Genomic DNA, 23424 nt, shown 5'->3' on the forward strand with positions numbered 1-23424 from the left:
TCATAACCAGAATACATGGGCCTAGGAACCAAGGGTTAAAGCTAGAGGGTCTGCTTTTATTATTACACCTAATAACTTAATTGCAAAATCTTGCTTCCTGTCCCTGAGATTTGGGGCTCTGCTGGCTTCGAGTTATTAGTTCCCAAGGAAAAACATTTCCACTACAGGCACAAAAACGTTTCCACTGAACGTAAATTTGAGACTGCCCCCTGGTCACTTTAGACTCCTCACGTCACTGAACCAATGGACGTAATTACAGTTGTAGAATCTCAGAGCTGGAAAAATCCTTAAAAGTAATCTAGCCCAGGGTCTTACCCAGTGCATGGATCCCGGCTTTTTCATCTTAAATCCAGTGACCTCTACGTTTTGATCACCTGACCTCTGCTGGACAAATCCCAGCAACTGCCTCAAAAAGGTGAGCCATGTATGAGCAGACACTTCTCATGATTGAAAAAAAAAGTCCTTCCTTTCATTAACCTAAACTGTCGAACTTCTGCCCATTGATTTCAGTCTATTTTCTAGAATAGAACACATTTCCTTTCATCTTCCAAGTTTACATGCTTTGTGCTATTTTAAAAACACATTTTTATCACGTGTGTTTTAGTCTGCCATGAGACAGCAAGGTTTGCATGGAGAAAACCCGGAGCACAAATTAAGGCTATCAACTACTGTTCATATTCAACACCCAGCAAGAGTGTACCATGTGGCCAGAGGTCTCCATAGCCAAAGGGAAGGCAGCAGAATTCAGAAACTAATTAAAACAGTGAATCAGTGCTTGTTCCTGAGGCCTGTTGCACATCCAGGCCTTTAAAAATAAATATTCATCCACATGTTCACAAGATTACTAACAGTTTCTCATTAGGTGACTACTTAGCTCTTTAATAAACCAAGAGATTCTCTCCCAGGTAGTCACAATATTTACCACTATGCAAAGACGAAAACTGTCGCTAATGAAATCTCATTCACAAAAGCCCATCGCTTCAAAATGACTTCTGAAGTCACAGAGGCAGGATGTGACCTTGTTTTTGCAGTGTTTCTAGCAGCACTTGTGGCAACCCCTCCCCCCAAATAACTGCATGATATGTTCTTTATACCATAAATTTGTACTGTTGCTATAGAAATAAAACCAAAAAAATAATAATAATAATGAAGTTGAAGACAAAAGAGTCTGACAGAATGTCTCTCATGGAAGATCAGAGGCTGGGCCAGCCTTGCACGACAGCTATAGGAGGCCGCTGCCTCTGTCGGGTGTGATACATACCTTCGGCAACTACCTTCGTCATCTTCATCGTCATCGTGGTTAAACGCACTCAAATGCCTCTGATACAGAAGAGGCAATGTCAATTTCAAAGAGAAACATAAAAATAGCAAAGGCCAGGAAGCAATCATTATACAGAATAAATGTAAAAAAATAAACGTATGGAAAAATATCTCTGTAACTTGTAATCAAAGAAATGCCAATCAAAACAACGTGCGATACTACTTTTGTCTCAAACTCAGAACAAGAGGAAACAGACATTCTCAGTACTGCAGATGGAAGTGTAAATTGGTAAAACTTTTCAGAGGATTAATTTGCCAATATATAACAGAAACCTTTAAAATATTAACATATTTTGGTCCAGAAATTTTATTTCCTGAAATATAGGCTAAAGAAACGATGGAAAAAATGGGCACACAAGAAGTATGTACAAGGGTTTCATAATTTGTAATAATCAAAAATCAGAAACATCCAAATAGGAAGCAATGGATGATAAATAAATCATGGCTCACCCAGAAGATGGAATCCTATGCAACCATCAATAAAAGCAAATATTATAATATATATAGCACTTACCATACAGCAGACTCTATTCTAAGCAATTTGTAAACACATTAACTCATTTAATCTTTACTATAATTCTGTGATGTAGGTACTATACTGCCCCCTCTTTACAGAGAAAACTAAGGCAAAGAAGTTAAGAAACTTGCCCGAGGCCACCAAACTAGATACCGCTGAGACAGTGTTCAAACTCAGGCGGTTTGATCTGATCCCTGACTCTGTGCACTCACACCATTATACAGCAGAATATTTAATGTCATGTTGGAAATCTCAAATATACATGTAAAAATGTTTTAAATGAAACTACCAAATTGGTGTAGTGTGTGTGTAATATAAAATATTATCCATACATATGCCAAAATACCAACAACCATTATTGGAATTATAAGCATTTTTTAACTTTGTTCCATTTGTCTAATTTTTTTTTTTTTTTTGCAATTAGCATATACAGTTGGCCTTCTGGATCCATGGGTTGTGTAATTGCAGATTCAACCAGCTGGAGATCCACAGATGTGGAACAGAGAATACAGAGAGTCCACTATATTAGGGACTTGAGCATCCATGGATTTTGGTATCTGCAGGGGTTCTGGAATTAATCTCCCACAGATGCCAAGGACGACTGCATTACATTGATAATTTTAAAAATACAAGAATGCTGTCAGTACCATCACTTAAATATTCCTGACAGGCCCCCTTCAGCCTAGAGCTGGAAGGGACCCAATTCTTAGCATGACTATTTGGGCAAACTGAAGTGCTTCACATCAGTTTACCTCCTTCTTGACCATAAGATGCACTAGTTGCTGTAGTTTTTAAATCTTCTTGAAAACTAAAGAATAAAGGATCTGGACCTGAACTGATAGCACTTTGTATATAAAACCTCTTATATAAATAAAATCTTTTTAGTTTTTCAATACCTGAAGTTTCAAAGCACTCAAACCTGTATTTGAATAAAGTCTCTTTATTCTCAGCCTTCACTCCTAAGTCATCTGAGTTTCTGAGTGTGCAAATATTTAACTTCAGAAACAAAATTCCCAGTCTGGTGAGGATTGTGCTGCTTCTAATAGGCACTTTCAGCGCCCCTGACTCACTGGGATGTCCCGATGGCCATCACTTTATTGTACTAAACTGACCCTGGAGCTCCTCCATGGTAATTCTCAACTGAACCAACTAGAGGATTTAAACTGCCCTCAGGAAAAGGGCAAGTGAAATTAAGCCAGCACCTTCCCACAAGGCTCTGTCTACACCATACAGAAAGAAAACGATTGCTTATGGGTCAATGGGACAGAGGCAAAATTATATTCTCTCAAAGAACAATCTTTGCTCGGATGAGAAATGTTTATCACACAGTTCTCTGCATGGGCTCACAGAGTACGTAAGAAGTACGGTAAGCTGCGAGCCTGAAGAGGATGCCGCGTCAGCTTTCGTCAGGGTCACACTTCCTTGGCAATTCTCACCACCTGGCATCTGGTGGCCTTGATTATCCCCATGGCAGCAAAGCCCTTAGAGGCCCTAAGTGGAAGGCTCCAGATTCTGCAGCATTTACCAGAATAAGCACATAAATAAATAGCACATTTGGGTGGCGTATCCACATTCATCAGTAAACCATTGCACAGTTTTTTCACATTCACTTTAGCAATGCTGCTGGGACTCCTCTGGGCCCCAAAGCTGCAATGACTGTAGTGGGCAGAAGTCTAAGATGTCCCACCAGACTCCCTCACCCAGGTGTCCACACCTGTATAACCCCCTCCCCTCGCGTGAGGCTGGAACCTGTGAATATGGTCGGATGATGACACCTCAGTCAGGTTACATTATGTGGCTAATGGTGATGGATAGGCACTGCTTCTTAGCCAACTAAAGAGAGATCAGAAGTCAGAGAGGTACACTCCTACCGGCCTGGAAGAAAGTAGATATCTACGGTGCAAACTGCCGATGAGAGCCAATTGGTAAGGACCTGCAGTGACCTCCAGGAGCTGAGAGGGGTCCCAGCCAACTGCTGGCAACGTCAGTCTTACAGCTTCAAGGAAATGAATCCTGTCAACAACCAGTGAGCTGGGAAAACAACCCTGAGCCTCGGATGAGATCACAGCCCCTGCTACCACCTTGATTTCAGCCTGGGGAGACCCTGAGCAGGACCCAGTTAGCCTGCGCTGGACTCCTGACCCACAGGAACTGCGAGATAATAAATCTGTGTTGTTTGAAGCCCAAGCTCCTCAGTTGTGGTAATTTGTTACCCAGTAATAGAAAACTAACACACTGACCGTGCTGGTGACACCGTCAGAACATGTGCCGTGACGCTGTTTCTCACGCTTACTGTCTTCAGAAGGAACTCCGGTCTACAGCATTCACCCCTAAGGAACCCAAATGAGAGTGCTAATTGATATCTGTGTAATAGTCTGGAGTTTATTCAACTTTCAAATACAATCTCATTTGAATTCTGCATCATTAATCTAAGCAAATCTGGGCAGTGATGATTAGAAAGGAGGATTCAGGAGCCAAGCTGCCTGGATTCAGCTTCTTCCTTCTGCCACTTACTAGATGAGCTCAAGTCAGTTCCTCGACCTTTCTGTGCCTCACTTTCCTCACCTGTAAAATAGGGATGTGATCATCTCTACCTCCTAGAGGGCTGTGAGGATTAAATGACTTTAAATAAAGCCTAGCACCTAGTAAGCACTGGATACGTGTTTATTGTTTTTGTGATCAGCTGGATCAATAGTAGTACTTAAACACACCAGCTAGCTTTGTTTACTTCCCACTATAAAATGCTCCAAGAATTAAGGCCCAAGGTTTTAACAGGTTCTACAACACTGAACTTGTACGTTATCCTGGAGAAAGGTAATCCACAGCCCCCACCCTCTAGCTGTTATCCTAAACAAAGTGGGGAGAACACAGGCAAAAAAGAATGAGCTCTCTGCACCCCCTAGAAAGGACCACAGATCCAGGGGAGAGCAGGAGTGTGATGGCTTCCTTAAGTGGCCTTATAAATAAAACCCAGGTTTCAACAGAATTCTGGTTTTGAGACGAGAACACAGACACAGGTGGGCTTCTGCTGCTATAATTAGACTCATGCAGCCCACATCACATGCATTCTGGAGCACAGATGGGCTGCCACGCTGTCTAGCTCCAACAGGTGTTCCTTCCAGGTGGACGTAGTAATAGTGAATCCATTAAAAGCCATTCGGGGTGGGCAGGGGAGGGTTGGCACTGCCTCCTTTTGGGCTGCCAGATCCCTATGTGACAAAGACAATAGTGGTCTTGTCATTGGGATTCTTCAAGGTGAGCTGCTGGTGCACTCACCTCATAACACAGAGACAGGTGCATAAAAGGACACTTTCCAGTTCAGAGAGTGCCCCACCAAGCTGGCCCACCTGTCAGGACTGCTATGGACAACGGTGGTGTTTCAGCTCGTGGGCACCGCTGTGGTTATGCTCTGTTAAAGTTTAAGTAGCTCAAGGTATATTTTCCCAGTTTGATTTTGGTCCCAGTGAAGTGTCATTGACCAAAGACCTACTTAGTCCTCCCTCATCTGTTTTACTCATTTCTCAGTTTAAGTTTTAAAGAACTCTTGGTGGTGGCAGGTAAAATGTAAGCATTTGTATGTGTCTGTGTGTAATAAATGTCCCTCTTTTGTCTCCAGCCCTTACTGTGCAGCCTTCATGCCACATAGAGAGACAGGCCCAATGTCCCCTTTCTATCTTTTGGGGTCTTTCCCATTACTTCTCTTCCCTCAAAACAAATCAATAGCTGATAAAGGAAGTGGAAAATTACAGTGGAAAGTGCTTTACCTTATCTCCCAATTACTCAAAGGTATATTGGCTTGTTTCAGAGAGTTTCCCTTAATTAACACTGGAAGATATCCTAAAAGATCCAAACAGAGGTAGTCAAGCTTGATTGGCTACAGGCGTGCGCAGTTAGCAACAGGAACTGTGTGATCTAGGTTGAAAGGAACCAGCCCAGAAGACTTGCCTTTTAAAACTGCAAATCTAATAAAACAGCCAAACAAAAATCTCACCAGTGGGCCATGTATGGCTCGGGGCCACAATCTGTAAAGACCCTTGATTTAGAGCATAGAAGGTTTTTTCAAAAACCAATCTGATACAAGGAATGTGACCCCCAGGCAAAGGCATGAGGCTCTCTGAGAAGGTTGAAGCAACCTGAACTGCTCTCTGAAAACTGCCAAACTAGCTAATTTGTGAGCTCAGAACTCTCCACTTGGCATGGCCTGGAAGTCCAAAGGAAGGCTGCAATGACACACAGTCTAAACACAAAAGGCCACCATCAAGAGGAAATGCCTCAGCTGCTGGCACCCAATTACCTCTGAGATCTTGATCAAAGGAAAATGTTTCCTCTTTCTAATCACAAAATCCAGTCACCTACTATGGTAAGGTGGGTTTCAAGCCATTTAGCAGCAAGCTCCAGTAATCAGGGACCCATTGAGTAGAGGTCTTTTTCCTGGGAGGAATTCCCTGCTAAAATCCCTTAAGAGCAGAGCTCGGTCTAAGCCTAATAGTACATACAGTCCTCAGTGAGTTTGGTCTGTTTATTTCACGTGTAACAGGATGTGCCAAAATGGAACATTTTCTGTCAGTTTAGAAATAATAAACCCAAGGCAGAATTTTAAAGTAGGTGTCCAAGAACTAGTTAGAAGAAGCAGACTCCTCATCTACAATAAGCATATCAAGGGCAGACAGCAGAGCAACTGAGAAAAGATTCTGTGAGGAGGATTTACTTGGAGAGAGCTGTACTTTAATCCCTGAGAAAGGGGTGGGGGGTGTCTTGTTCCCTCTCTGAGCCTGCTGGAGGGCAGTTCAATGGGACCCCTCAAAGAGCTTCACATGTGATGCCTGCAGTATGGACTGTGGCCTGAAAACCCTACAGGGCAAAAGGGAGACTTGAGCGACCAACATGAGCTCATGGACTGTGTTGGAATCGGACCGGCCTGTACCCCCAGAGCTCATCGGCGAAAAGGATGCCTGCATTTTTCCCATGACGAGATGGAGAGGGGGCCGCTCACTCACAAGAGAGCTGGTGGGAGGTCATGTGAGGTCCTGTCTTGTAGGGTCTCCCACATGCTGGATGAAAGCTGGGAGTGACTCCAGATTCCTCAGGATGAAGAAGAAATAAATGAAGAACCAGAGGAGAGAGAGAGTAACTCATCTGCAACAAGAGAGCTGCAGGTGAAAGGGTCCCAATGATTAGGGTAGCAAATGGCGGAGGGCGGGGGGAGGGAGGCGAGGGAGTGGGTAGTCTCTGAAAAATCCATAAAAACACCCAGGAGAAAAAAGCTAGCCTTAAACACCTGCCATCTAATAGCAATGGTATCAAGTCAAAACCTCCCGGTTCCCCTTATCTTTCCACCCCAACACGGAGGACTTGGACAGCCACAGCAATGGGAGGAATAAGGGAACACAAGTGAGAGCCACCACACCCCTTCTCTGTGTGCACTAGCAGCATGCCAACCACAAACAAGATGCTGCCACAACAGAGACATCTCCTGAGACTTAGATTTGTTGTCATCAAGGTATTAAAGGTAATACACTCACCTCTCACACAAGGAAGTCACTTTCGTCCTACCTGCTTATTCTTATTTTAATTTTCCATTACATAATTATGGACATTTAACTGGATTTCTCAAATAGTATATGGCCCATGTGAGTCCTGTACTCATTTCCGTTTGAGGATAATATTTTGCTGAAGTTAAAGCTTTGGAAACTTCTTTAATGAGAAAGAGTTTAGAGGATTTTCTTTTTTCCCTTTTTTCTGGTTTTGTTTTGTTTTTTTGATGTTCTTCCTGCTGCTTTCTGTAATTATTCCCAAAGAGCTGACAGCTGTCTTGTCCTTAATCCAGCAGCAAGTATCTGAATTTTTGATTAAACATTAATAGGCTGTCACAGGTTGAAAATCTGGATGCTGACAAAATGCTATGAAAATAGTTAAAGGTTGAGAACCGGGGAACTGGACAAGGACAAGTCAAAGGAGTTGAGACTCTTAAGAAGTGACCTGAAATCAGAATTAGTGTAAAAGGCAAAATGTTAGGAGGTTAAAAAACAGCTGTTCTCTATTTCTATTATAGACAGAAAAAAGTTGTAAATGAAAAATAAGGCTACCGATGTTGCACTAAATCAGGCTGGAGTTATAAGGAGGGGTTGGAAGGGGAATATTCTGTAACTGCTCGTGTTCTTTGCTTCCTTGTCCCCACCTGAAAGGCCAAGCCAGAAAGAAGACACCTGGCCGCCCCTCCTGAGCTCTAGGACTCTGGTTGCACCTCCACTGGGAGGAAAAATTTCCATCATTGGTTCAAAAAGTCCAGTGTGCCTCAAATGACTGGTGTTAAAATATTACCAGAATCTGAGCATCAACACAAGGAAATATGTTAGAATTTCAACATATTTTCAGTTACTTGCAGCCAGTTATGGCCTTTATTTTAAGCAGGACATGTTATAACAACATATGGAAAATTGCTGCAAGAGTTATTTTTAAATAGTTCTTTTTTAAGAATTTAAGTCTGATAAAATACTAGAAGAGACAGAGAAGAGGAATTTGAGAAGATAGTTGGAGAGGCTGCAAAGTTATTATTTACAACTTTAAATAATGAATAAACTAACAAAAAAATACTTACTCCTTGCTAGGGAATTTGAGGACTCACAGAAGTGGGTTCAGAAAGAGAGGAACATTTGGGAAACTCCTCCTCTGAGTGGAGGAAAAGGCGTAACTTCCCCAGGCATGGGAAGGAAAGGGCTTCATCCCACGAATGGGGTGAGCTGGGAGAAGAGCTGACAGTACCGAATGGATGTTTCTGTAAGTTGGAAAGAACATTCACGGCCACTCAGAAGGGACTCAGAAAGGTGTCCAAAGAGTTGAATGGGGAATATTTGAGAGGGACTCTAATGTGGAGAAACTTTAGTGTCATGATAAGAGCATAGCTATGGAGCAGGTCTGCGGGGGAAGAATTCCAGCAATGTCACTTAGTAGCTGTGTGAGTCTGAGCAAGTTACTGGTCCTCTCAAGCCTTCAGTTTCGACACCTGTAAAACAGGGATGTTAACCAGGTCTACTAGGTGGGGTTCTGTGGGAATTCAGTGTATTAATACATGAGAAGTACTTAGTGCCTGGCACAGAGTAGGTGCACTTAAGTGCATGGGTTCAGTAGACAACACTACAAGAAAGGATGAAGAAAACAGAGGAGAAATCCAAGGCCCACAAAGGTTAGCAACTCTTTGACATCACACTCAACTCAAATCTCTATTTCTAAACTCAAGGCTTCCTATCACAATACACTGTTGCCATGAAACCAAGGAACAATAATTAAAAAGGATTAAAGTCTAGTTTCACCTCCTTTTGCTTCTATGGGCTGTACTTTGATGGCAAGGTCACTGAGTAACTTTCAAAAGGTTGAGAACTACCTTGTTCAAAGGTGTCTTGAAAGAAAACATGGTGCTTCTAGTCCGTTGACCCTGGAGACAAGAGTCTTGGTTCAAATTTCAGCTCAACTTATGCAGCAGCTTGTGACCCAGGGAAGGCACTTCAGTGTCACTGAAACATAGACCAGGAGTACTAACATGCCCATCTTGGTGGGTGTTTGTGAGGATGAGATGACAAAATCCTTACGTTTTATTCTTTGTTACACAGCTGAACTACATATAGTGTTTTCCAAATAAAATGTGATTCGTATAAAAGAGTAAAAGCACTAGTACATGGTAAACATTCAAATTTTAGCTGTTCTTGTCATCATCATCGACACCACCAGTGTTCAATTACCCAACTGATACCTGAATTTCCTCTACACCACTGGCTTTTAAACGTTTCTCACCACGACCCTTGGAGGATAAAAAAAATTCATTGATATTCAGTATGCCCATACACACATATTTGAAAGAAACATTTTACAGCACATTTACCCTTAATACATGCAACATCTCTGGTATTTTAGTTCTGTTTCATTCTATTTCATTTTTTAAATGCTGGCTGTGACTCACTAAACTGAGTCTATGATCACGAATTGGTCACTATGCACAGTTTAAACAATGCTCATTGCACCGTTTCTGCCAGCCATTTCTAGGAACCCACAAAGATACTAGGTTTAGTTTACCACTGTTCACTGAGGCTAAGTTTAGATAACTTAGAGATTTTGCATAGCAAAAGACAACATAAACAAAATGAAAAGAACCTACAAACTGGGAGAAAATACTTGCAAATGATGCAACTAACAAGGGCTTAATTTCCAAAAATATAGAAACAGCTGTTAAAACTCAATAACAACAACAACAACAAAAACAAAATAAACAACCCAATCAAAAAATGAACAGAAGACCTAAATATATATTTCTCCAAAGAAGACATACAGATGGCTAACAGGCACATGAAACGATGTTCAACATTGCTAATTATTAGAGAAATGTGAGTCAAAATTACCATGAGGTATCATCTCACACTGGTCAGAATGACCATTATCAAAAAGTCTATAAATAATAAATGCTGGAGAGGGTGTGGAGAAAAGGGAACCCTCTCACTCTTGGTGGGAATGTAATTTTGTGCAGCAATTATGGAAATCAGTATGAAGGTTCCTTAAAAATCAAAAAATAGAATTACCATATGATCCAGCAATCCTATTCCTGGGCATATAACCAGAAAAAAACCCTAATTCGAAAAGATACATGCACCCCAATGTTCATAGCAGCACTGTTTACAATAGCCAAGACATGGAAGCAACCTATATGTCCATGTACATCAACAGATGAATGGATAAATAAAATGTGGTGCATATATATATACATGGTATACACGCACGCGCACGCACACACACACACACACACACACAGTGGAATACTACTCATCCATAAAACAGAATGAAATAATGCCATTTGCAGCAACATGGATGGACCTAGAGATTATCATACTAAATGAGGTAAGTCAGAATGAAGTAAGTCGGAGAAAGACTAATATTCTATGATACCACTTATATGTGGAATCTTAAAAAAAATGACACAAGTGAACTTATTTACAAAGCAGAAGCAGACATAAAAAAACAAACATACAGTTACCAAAGGGAAAAGGTGGGGGAGGATAAATTAGGAGATGGGGATTAGCAGTTACACAGTACTATATATAAAATAGATAAACAACAAGGTCCTACCCTATAGCACAGGGGACTATATTCAATATCTTGTAATAAACTATAATGTAAAGACTATGAAAAAGTGTGTATAATAATAACTGAATCACTTTGCTCTACACCTGAAAGTAACATGACATTGTAAATCAATACTTCAATTTGAAAACTTTCAAATTATATAATCCACTCCCCAAAATAATTTAGCCTAAGTGATAAAAATTATTCCTGATAGTTCATAAATAAGCAGTGCTGCTGTTAATTTTGCTTTTATAGATCATAGTTTACTTTGGATCCTGTCCACCAAATACTTTAACTCACTGTTGGGTTGATGTTCCCTGATGCTGCACCAAGAATCTAGGAGCCCCACTTCACTACTTGAGAACAATGTATGATAAATCCTCCCAGAAACTTAGAGGATCCTTCTAAAAGACACAGACTCAACCCTTTACCGAGACATCAGTCTTTCCTTTACTGTATCTGACCGCCCCGTATCTGTTTAAGCTTCTCCGTCAGAATCATATACTCATAAGCACTTCCCTTACATGTTCTTGGACAATATTTACAAACTAGGAGAGTGGCTGTAATGCATTCCACTGCCTAAAAAGTTTTACCAGATAAATAAATGTTGAATCCTCTGGCCACTTTTTATCATTATTATTATTATCATCATCATCATCATTATTATTATTATTATTATTATTATTATTATTATTATTATTATTATAGCTTTATTCTAATTCATCTCATAATGTTATAGAGGTCATGTCTGACATAGTGTTAAATCACCAACTAGCTGATATTTGAAAAACATGTCTTGGCTTATGAGTTTATAGTGCCATTGGGTACACGCCACAGCAGCAAAGTCCAATAGAACTGACTTTGATGATGAAAAGGTTCTAAGTCTGCACTATCCAGTGTGGCAGCCACTAGACACATGTGGCATTGAGTCCTTGACATGGGGCTAATGTAATTGAGGAACTGAGTTTTTACTTTTATTTTATTTTAATTAATTTAAATCTAAATAGTCACATGTGGTTAGTAGCTACTATATTAGTGCAGCCCTAGAATATTTATCATGGTACACACTAATGATCCTGGTGATAAAGGAAATGATAAATAAAAGGTGCCATTTATTGAGCATTTATCTGGGGCCAGGTGTTAGCCTAAGCCCTTTTCATACACATTATGTAACTTACGCCTCACAACAGTTTTACCTGGTGAGTACTATCATTACTCTTCCCAGTTTTCAGTTAAAGAAACAGATCACACAGCCAGTAAGTACAGCATGGAGCTGAGGAGCTGAGGTTCCCACCCCAGAGCACAGAGCTGAACTGTTCTTCCCACAATGTGCCCTGGCCATGTGTGTGTCTGGTTTTTTGTTTGTTTGTTTTTTTCTTTTAACATTTTTTATTGATTTATAATCATTTTACAATGTTGTGTCAAATTCCAGTGTAGAGCACAATTTTTCAGTTATACATGAATATATATATATATTCATTGTCACATTTTTTTCTCTGTGAGCTACCATATATTTCCCTGTGCTATACAGTATAATCCTGTTTATCTATTCTACAATTTTGAAATCCCGTCTGTCCCTTCCCACCCTCCACCCCCTTGGCAACCACAAGTTTGTATTCTATGTCTATGAGTCTATTTCTGTTTTGTATTTATGCTTTGCTTTTTTTTGTTACCATATGACCCAGGAATCCCACTCCTGGGCTTATATCCAGAAGGAACGATACTTCAGGATGACACCTGCACCCCAATGTTCATACCAGCACTATTTACAATAGCCAAGACATGGAAACAGCCTAAATGTCCATCAACAGATGACTGGATAAAGAAGAGGTGGTATATTTATACAATGGAATACTACTCAGTCACAAAAACCAACAACATAATGCCATTTGCAGCAACATGGATGCTCCTGGAGAATGTCATTCTAAGTGAAGTAAGCCAGAAAGAGAAAGAAAAATACCATATGAGATCACTCATATGTAGAATCTAAAAACAAAAACAAAAACAAAAACAAAAACACAAAGTGTGTGTCTGTTTTTAATTTCAATGGAGAGAAAAAAAGACCTGTACGAAAGGCTTGGGAATAAATGAACTTTTTCTCAATTCTTTTAATAATCTCCTCCACTTAGTGTCCCAGACTGGCCTCTAAAGGAAGGAAAATTCTATGAGTGAGGACTCTTCTAGTTTGAAAAACAAAATGTCTACAATTTAAATAAAAGGGTTGAGAACAACAGGTGAATTAGAATTCAACTTGTATTTATGGCTTGGAGAATCTCTACCCACTCAAGGATATGATACTATTTTTACATTTACTTAAGATTTTTTTCTTGCCTGCTTCTGAAGATGTGGGGGGCTTAAGGATCATAAAGAGCAGAGATCACCTGGAAAAAAATTAATAGGTAAAAATTTTTAAGCACCCAATTTCTGAGACAGAGGATTAACTAAAGCTTTCCAGCTAGGTCAGAATAATAATAATTATTATTATTAACTAAGTAACAAAAACGTGGAGGCATTAGATTATACACAGAATCTGTTGTTCTCTGTTTTTTTTTAGACAATGAAATTAATCAAATTGGTGTGCAGTTTTCTCTAAAGACATGGATTGCTCACGTTGTAATTTTCATTTTTTCTCCTCCACAAAAGCAGACCATATTGCAGGAAAATGTAACTCAGAAAAGGCAATTCTCTAAGGAGAAAAGCCACGTAGCCCAGGTCCTCATTTTTTGAGATCATCTAAGTGTTCTTCTGCCCATCCAGCACTAATTCAGATATGTGTTCCCTGCCTGGTCCTCTCTGAATGGATTCTTCTGTCCATTATTACTGCTGATCACTCAGAGGCTGCACTGCGGGGTTAGTGGCTCCTCCACCACCAGAAAGGAGAAGACCAGTTAAGAAAAGTGGTCACTTGGCTCTATAAGTATGCTCCTTCATATCAATGTAGGAAATCTTTATAAGCGAAGAAATGCCTGTTGTCACTTACTTGCAGTTGATCTGAATTTGTACTGTGTGTGTTTGTGTGTGCACGCGTCAGAGGTTTCAGTAAGTGTTTTGAATTTGTTTGTGGGTTTTGTCTTCTTATGTACTTTCTTCTCCCCAGTTGAAGAAAAGAAATAATCACACACACATACACTTTTTCTACTCTGAAACAGTAACTTCTCTGGGGATTTTCTAAGGAGTGATGTTTTGTCTTTATCAGATCAGACAGTTAAAGGACTTGGTTGCCTTTTACCCTTCAGTTCACGGCTGCCTCTAACCCTCTTTTCCCTTACTATGTTCCTTGAGCTGGTGGCAGAGGGAGTTAGGTTAAGAGGATAAAGGAATGCAGAGCCTTTGACAGCCTTACTGTGCCTCCAATTCCACAAGGAGATAGAAGGAAAATTTTGTCTATAATCTGTATGCTTTGTATGCCTAAATTTAGTCCTCACAAATCTGTCAATGGTAGGTATGATCCTTACCACCATTTTAGAGATGAAAATCACTGAGATAAATCGCCTAAGATTTCACAGCCTACAGGTGTCAAAGCTGGAATCAGAACCAAGATTGTCCATCCCCAATATCATAATCAAAGTCACTGAACTGTCAGTCCTTGACAGGAGGGACCATGTCTACATGGAATACCTGTGTACCTGGGCCTAGCACACAGCAGCATTCAATAAATACTGGCTCAAAGCCAAGAGCTGATTTTTGGAAAAGATGAACAAAATTGACAAACCTCTGGCCCAGTTCACCAAGAAGAAAAGAGAGAGGACACAAACAAATGAAATAAGAAATGAAGGAGGAGAAATAACAACCAATACTGCAGAAATACAAAACACCCAAAGAGAGTACTATGAACAATCATATGCCAACATATTGGACAACCTAGGAGAAACAGACATGTTTCTATAAACATACAGCCCACCAACACTGAATCAAGAAGGAAAAAGGTAATTTGAACATTCCTATCACTAGAAGTGAAATAGAATCTATAATAATAATTTTTAAAACTCCCTGCAAATAAAAGTCCAGGACCAGATGACTTCCCTAGGGAATTCTACCAAACTGACAAAGAACTTACACCGATACTTCTCAAGCTCTTCCAAAAGACTGAAGAGGAGAGAACACTCACAAAGTCATTCTGTGAAGCCATCATCACCCTGATACCAAGACCAGACAAAGATACTACCAAAGAGAAAATTATAGGCTAACGTCTTTGTTAAATATAGACGTAAAAATTCTTAACAAAAAATTAGAAAACAGAATCCAAAAATACATAAAAAAGATCATACACTATGATTAAGTTCCCAGGGTCACAAAGATGGTTTAACATATGCAAACCATCCAATGTGATATAACACATCAACAAAAGAAAGCACAAAAACCACATGATCATCTCAAAAGATGCAGAAAAACCATCTGATAAAATTCAACAACCATTTATGATAAAAATTCTTACCAAAGTGCATATACCAAGAACTTACCTCAAAGTAATAAAAGCTACTTATGACAAACCTACAGCCAACGTACTACTCAACAGTGGAAAGCTGAAAGCCTTCCTGATAAAATGTGGAACAAGACAAGGATGCCCACTCTCACCACTTCTATTCAACATAGAATTGGAAGTCCTCGCCAGAGAAATCAGACAAGAGAAAGGAATAAAAGGGATCCACATTGGAAGGGAAGAGGTAAAACTGTCATTATATGCAGATGACATGATACTATATATAGAAAACCCTAAAGATTCCATATAAAATCTACTAGAACCGATAAACAAATTCAGCAAGGTAGCAGGATACGAAATTAACATACAGAAATCTGTGGCATTTCTTTTCACTAACAATAAAACATCAGAAAGGAAAAGTAAAATAACAATCCCTTTTAAAATTGCATCAAAAAATCAAATACTTAGAAATAAAACTGACCCAGGAGGTGCAAGACTTATATGTTGAGAACCATAAAACACTGATAAAAAGAAACTGAAGATGATCTAAGGAAATGGAAAGATATCCCATACTCTTGGATTGGAAGAACTAATATTGTTTAAATGGCCATACTACCCAAAGCAATCTACAGATTTAATGAGATCCCTATCAAATTACCCATGACATTTTTCACAGAACTACAACAGATAATCCTGAAATTTAGATGGGATCATAAAAGACCCAGGATTGCCAAAGCAATCCTGAGGAAAAAGAACAAAGCTGGAGGCATAACCCTCCCAACTGCATACAATATTACAAAGCTACAGTAATCAAAACAGCGTGGTATTGGCACAAACACAGACTATGAATCAGCAAATACTGGCTGACTGACTAGCTGAGTGTTCTTTACCCCTGCTTCCTTTTGGTAATGCCACAACTGTGCTTTAAATTGGAAAGTTGAAAGCAATAGAAATTCAAAAAAAATTTTTCCAATTATTGCTAACTTATCACTTCCTCCCTCAGAACACTTTACAAAACTTCAACAATCTTCTTTGTTCTAAGGAAAAAGGGACCCATCAGTCTACTCCCTTCATTCTTCTATCCCATTCTTATCCATTCAACTCAACAATTATTTCTGTACAATGTGAGCAACAGTGAAAATACATATTCTAAAAATTATGTCTCTTGGTTATAGAAGAGTGGCTGAAATGCTGTTCTTCTATGAATGGGGTTGAGAGTTTTGAAAATTAATCAATGTTAACAAGAAGGGAAATAGACTAAGACCTAGATGCTGCTATTATACAATGTTTATTTGTTTTTAGTTAATAGATTTCATTTTTAGAGCAGTGTTAGATTTACTGAAAAACTGAGCAGAAAGTATAGAGTTCTCATATACATCCCCTCTCCTGCACCCACCCTCATACACAATTTCCCCCTATTAACTTCCAACATAGTATGGTACATTTGTTAAAATTGATGTGTAACTATCAATAAATTATTTTTAACTAAAGCTCATAGTTTACATAGGGTTGACTTTTTGTGTTATACATTCTATGGATTTTGACAAATGTGTAATGACATATATCCAACAGTATAGTTATAGTATCATACAGAACAGTTTTACTGCCCTGAAGGTCCTTTGTGCTTCACCTTTTCACCTCTCTCTCCTCATCTCTGGAAACCACTGATTTTTTTACTGCCTCCATAGTTTGGCCTTTTCCAGAGTGTCATATAGTTGGAATCATACAGTATATAGCCTTTTCAGATTGGCTTCTTTCATTTAGCAATATGCATTTCAGGCTCCTCTATGTCTTTTGGTGGCTTGATAGCTCATTTCTTTTTATTATTGAATAGTGTTTCATTGTATGAATGTACCACAGTTTATCCATTTACCGTTTGAAGAACATCTTGGTTGCTTTCAAGTTTGGGCAGTTATAAATAAAGCTGCTATAAATATTCATCTTAAGGTTTTTGGGTGGACATATGTTTTCAATTAATTTGGGTGAATACCAAGGAATGTGATTGCTGGATCCTATGACAAGAGTATGCTTGGATTTATAAAAACCTGCCAAACTGTCTTCCAAAGTGGCTATACCATTTTGCATTCCCAAGAGCAAAGAATGAGAGTTCCTGTTGCTCCACATCCTTGCCAACATTTGATACTGTTAGGGTTTTGGATTTTAGGTATGTAGTGGTGAATCTCGTTGTTTTAACTTGCAATCCCTAATGGCATATGATGTAGAACATACGCTTATTTGCCATCTATATATCTTTTTCAGTAAAGTTTCTGTTAGCTCTTTCATCCATTTTTTCTTGTTTGTTTTATTGTTGAGTTTTAAGAACTTAATGCTCACTTTTTTCATTGTTATAAAAACACAGAGCCTTCCTTCTGCTCTATAATTTTCTTCCTCCTTTTGTCAACTAGGTGCTATAACTCAACTGCTGCTTTTCCAGTGCTGCTGAGCTCCACGCTGACATCGGATTAACATGTTTATTCAGTCACACTGTACTCCAAAGGGCTAAAGGAATAGGACAACTGGGAGAAACAGGGTAATCATTGAACAAAGCCTTGAACAGTCTCAGCCCACCACCAAGGCCTCAGAACACAGAAACCATAAACTAGTATGTCAAGCAGAATCCAAACTACAGTGTATCAGGTTAACACAATGCCCCATTATTTCAATATTTTTAAAACATGAGACCTTCCTGAAGGTACCATTCCTCTAGAGTGTTCATTCCAAACAACAATGAGGAGCTCTGTCAAAAAAGAGGTTTCAACAAAAATTCAAATAAAGTAGGTCTTCAAATGAGCAGAAGAATAAACTTTCTAAACTGTAACTTGCTGCAGAGAATTATATCCACCAGAATTTTTCCATCTAGAAAGAAACTGAATTAATGTTCTTTGGATTTCTATCAGCACAAGGTAAACAGGAAGAATCTCTCAGAATCACTTTTATGAAGTTATACAAAGTATTTTTCAAGCATTTCATGGTTGGCAGCTGAAGATAATTTTATTATTTGTAAGGAAAGGGTTTCTTAGTTCTTTTGACGTGGTGATAACATGTACCACAGATCTCAGTAATTACAGCAAATAAACCATGATGAAGCAGTTGAGAAGATTACAGCCTAAGAATATCGGAAAAGAAAAGGAAGAACACTCCCACTGGGTTGCGCCCTTTTTATCTAATGCATTTGAGCCTAAAAAAAATTACAAATGACAGACCTCTATTCACAGGCTCCCCTTGGCTGCCTCAGTAGCAGGCCCCCCTGCCACGACAGTCTTTTGATACGAACTCTGAAGGCATTTACCTTTCTCGCACCCAGCGCCGCACTGTCTCTAAATGTTCTCACTTGCGTTACCTCGGAAGGTAAGGGCAACTTAAAGTAGTTAAACCCACACGTAATCCAGGAAGTTTATTTTACTTAAAAACTTCCGTCTCTGACCTCACTTGCAAACAGGTTCCAAAAAGGACAAATATGAATCTGACCTCTTTTTTTCAGTTGTTACCACTCTGGAACTGGACAAGCTCCGGCACACGCCTCGCATAATGGACCGGGTAGTTAGTACCTGGGGCTTTGCAGGCCGCACATCCTCTGTCACCACTCCTCAGCCCGCAGCTGTGACACGACGTAGACACGGCGCAAAGGAGCCGGTCTGGCTGTGTTCCAGTAAAGTTCTATTCGTGGACACTGAAATTCGAATTTTACATAAACTCTCATGTCATGAAATATTATCCTTCTTTTGAATTTTTTTCAGCTATTTAAAAAATGTAAAAACCATTCTTAGCTCAAGGGCCATAGAAAAACAAGCATCAGGCCAGATTTAGCCTGCAAGTCATAGTTTATCTTAGAAGAAATCTCAAAACATTTGATAGTCACAATAGAAACAGGAGCCAGACGCTTTGATTAAAATGATTTATGGAATCCTATAAGGAGACAAGCTTCCAACCTACAAATATAAAGAACAATATTCCCCAGAAATCTTTGGTATGTATGTTTAAAAAGTCACCATATGTGTTATAATCTCATTTCGTATGTGCTATGAAATTCAACCACAATGACAAAATCTTAATTTCTTTAAAATCTAATTTAACACATCCTCTCAAAAATTGGTAAAGTTTAAAATATTCAAATACTAAGTATTAATATAACATTTTTTATATCATTGTAAATACTGAATACTTAAAATTGTGATATTTAAGCATATTATCCCTACTCTTTTATCATTTTTATTGAGTTATAGTCATCTTACAATGTTGTGTCAAATTCCAGTGTAGAGCACAATTTTTCAATTATACATGAACATACATATATTTACTGTCACTTTTTTTTCGCTGTGAGCTACCACAAGATCTTGTATATATCTCCCTGTGCTATACAGTATAATCTTGTTTATCTATTCTGCATGTGCTTGTTATTATCCCTACTCTTAACTGGCTATCAAAAGCAGCATATTAAAAGTTAAATATGAAGACAGCGCTGAGTAACACTGCTTGATCACTTACTATACACCAGGCACTGGATTAAGCATTTTCTGCATGTAATTCATTTAATCCTCACAGCAACTCTAGAGGCTGATCACTGTTACCCCTGTTTTACAGTGGGGGAAACTGAAGTTCAAAATTAATGAACAGTGGAGCCAAGATCCAAACCGGGGAGTCTTACTACAAAGCTGGCATCAAGAACCACCTGGCAATACCAACACATGTCAGACTGGTTAGATGTCATTTCTCTTTGACTCAGTAATCTCATAGGGTTTAAATGGCTTCTCATTCCTTTAGGTATTCATGTTTTAATTTTTTTGACACATGAATGACTGTTTTTTAAAGGACCCTCAGTCTTAAAGTTACGGATTCATCACTTAAGATAAAATAGATGAAAGGACCCAACCAATCATCCATGGAAGTTTAACTTTTTATTCACATACAAATTGTATCCTTTCCAATTCCATCAGTATGCAATTCTTATACAAAATGAGAGTAACATCTTTCTTTCCAAGATATTAGAACATGCTAACTGCCATTTTCTCACCAGTTCTCATTTTATCTCTTATAGGTAATAAACTAAGACATTAGCAGAGTCACGTTTTTCTTCCAGTCATTCATTCACACGTTCATTCATAAACACTTGCACTAAACATGCTTACTATGTGGAAGTCAGTGTCCCAGGGGCAGGAATGTTTAAAAAGTGAGTAACATCCTTCAATGGCTAATTTTATGTGTCAACTTGGTTAGGACATGGTGCCCAGATATGTGGAAAAACGCCAGTCTAAATGTCACTGTGAAAGTACTTTTTAGATGAGATTAACATTCCAATCAGGTAGAGCAACATTTCAATCTAAGTAAAGCAGATCACCCTCCAAAATGTGGGTGGGCCTCATCCAATCAGTTGAAGGTCTTAAGAGAAAAAGACTGAGATCCTCCTAGAAAGGGGGAATTCTGCCTCCAGACTGCCTTTGGACTTTAGATGCAACATCAACTCTTCTATGGGTCTCCAGCCCGCCAGCCTGCCATGCAAATTTCCAACTTGCCAACCTCTACAAATACATGAGCCAGTTCCTTAAAATAAAGCAATCCTCTCAATAGATAGATAGATAGATAGATAGATAGATAGATAGATAGATAGGTAGATATAGTAAACACATATACATATGAATATGTATATATACATACTATTGGTTCTGTTTCTCTGGAGAACTCTGACTAATACGTATCCCCTCAGATCCATCAGATTAAGGGAAAAAAACCTAAAATTCACCAAGGGTCGATGAGATGTGGAAGAAAGGAACCCTCCCATACTGCTAGTGGAAATATCAAGTGTACATCCATTGTAGGGTGCAATCAGCTCACATCTAGCAAAGATAAATGTGCCCTCATCCTGTGACCCAGCCCCAGAAGAACAACCACACAGCACTACATAGCCAACCCTCCTGGGAATCGCTGCTGAGTTGACAAATTTCCAAGTTCATAAAGAAAAACTGTACATAGTGTGATTATTTTCAAAACTATCTCAAATCATTCAAGAGAGACCTAAGTCACATTCATTCACAATAAGCTGAAAGAAGCCAATGGAACCGTGTCTAACACTTTTGGGTCCCACTGCCTCCCCAGACAGTGGCAGCAGCCGCTCAACTTGCCAGCCACCTACAAATGGCCTGTTGTTCCCACATCCCACAGTGAAAGCTGACATTAATGACACAAAGGGAAGAAAAGGCCCTAGAGCAGTGTCTGCATATAACAAGTGCTTGCTAAACATTAGCTGTTATTAAGGATATAAAAATATGCATTTCATTGTTTTCCTTTTAAGTGACTTGCTAAATAAAATGCCTGCCTTCTCCCTGGCACTTCTGCTCCGAATATGGTGATACCAGATGAGCACTTTTCATAGAATCACCCTTTTCTGTTGAATAGTCAGTTTACCCAGATATGGTTGGATTGATTCTTTTTTTCACCAAATTAATGAAGAGAGGGAAAGTAATCGTCAGTTAGTCAGCTGGTATGGACTACATCATCTTAGTCTTAAACACACAACACACCATTGTCTGAAAATTCACAATAAACAGTTGCTAGAACAAAAGTAAACTAAAATCAAATTTCTCTTTCAGCTTTCCTGTTGCTCTCTTTTTATTTCCTAGTGGATCTTGGTAACCTAATCTATTATTAGAACCTCATTTTTCCCACCTCCTATTGCTGTAGATCAAAACAGGGCCCCTCATCACAGTGAGCACATGGGAGGCACAGAGCATACACTCAGAGGTGAGTTTCATTACATCCTTAGCTATCTTTTGGATACAGGTTTGTATGAAGAACATACATTTTTGGAAAGTAACTCAGTACCCTTCTGGGAGATCAGCAAGCCAGATACATTTTTTTAAAGCCTTAACATTTTGTGTACCATTTAACTAAGCAATTACACTTTTCAAAAATTATCTAAAAGGAAAAGTAACATCATAAAAGATGTGGAAAGATGTAACTGCATTATTTTCTAAACTTTTTATGAAGAACTTGTGTCACTTCCTTAGTAAGAACAATGGGGCTTATGCTTGTTTTGTTTAAGAGCATGAGTTTTGGGATGAAACGATTCTGAGTCAGAACTTGGAAGCTGCCCCCTTCTATTAGCTACATGACCTTGAGGAAGTCACCTGGCTTCTTTGGGCATCAGTTTTGAGGTCTGTGAAATGGGGATAATATACACCTCCCTCAAAGAGGACTTTGTATCAATCCAGAGAGACAAAGCTTATTACAGAGCCCTGCACACTTATATTTCAGCATCAATAAATGCAGTGAATGTATTTTAAAAAAAAAAGGAGGAGGACAAGAGAGTAAACAATTGAACAAACAATCCCAGAGGCTCTATGTGGCACTGCTCAGTGCTGGTGAGAACAGATCAGCAGGGAATAGTGAGAATTATCACAAACTCTAAATCAACACTATCAGGGTATAAGTGCACCTTGTCTTGAAAATATTCATCAGTGAGCTTGAGCCTGACCACTCATATTTCAGGGCCACCTCAGCAGATCAAACCAAAGACTGATCCCAAGTGTCCTTGAGATCTGGCCATACAGTTAACCAGCCTCCAAGATGGCCCCCAGCAACCCTATCTCCCTGTATTCACACCTCCGTGTAATTCTCGCCCGCATTAGACCAGGGTTGGTCTCATTTTGTCTCTGGGACCAACAGGATATGACAGAAGTGAAGGTGTGTCCCTCCTGAGATTAGATCATGAAGGATTGCAGCTCCCAACTGGGGCTGTCTCCTCTTGGCTCACTCATTCTGGAGGAAGCCATATTATAAGCAGCCCCATGGAGAGGCTCATCAGAGGAGGAACAGAAGCCTCCAGACAGTGGCAATGTAAGTGAGCTTGGAATTGGATCCTCCAAACCTAGTTAAGACTTCAGCCTCAGTCAACAAATTAACTGCAACTTCATGGGAGACCCTGAGCCAGAGTCACCTAGCTGAGCCACTCCTGTGTGAGAGAACTCATAAATTTTGTTGTATTAAGCATCTAACTTTGGGGGTACTTTATTACACAGCAGCAAATAACTGATACACCATCCCAAGAAGAACAAGTCTTCTGATT

At 39.3% G+C, this 23424-nt stretch overlaps 1 protein-coding gene across 10 annotated transcripts in view; it reads right to left on the reverse strand.

Annotated features, from left to right (window-relative positions):
* NCALD (neurocalcin delta) overlaps positions 1–23424 on the reverse strand; it is a 364310-nt gene that overhangs the window by 271047 nt on the left and 69839 nt on the right. For 5 of the 10 annotated variants that reach the window (XM_074353007.1, XM_074353006.1, XM_074353004.1 and 2 more), the window contains exon 2: positions 4078–4167. The exons of the other annotated variants lie outside the window; for them this stretch is intronic. The gene's annotated coding sequence lies outside the window, so the exon portion shown is untranslated. The remainder of the gene's footprint in view (positions 1–4077; positions 4168–23424) is intronic. 10 annotated transcript variants of the gene reach the window in all.

This window comes from Camelus bactrianus, chromosome 25 (genome assembly GCF_048773025.1).
Source record: "Camelus bactrianus isolate YW-2024 breed Bactrian camel chromosome 25, ASM4877302v1, whole genome shotgun sequence".
NCBI classification, from domain to species: domain Eukaryota; kingdom Metazoa; phylum Chordata; class Mammalia; order Artiodactyla; family Camelidae; genus Camelus; species Camelus bactrianus.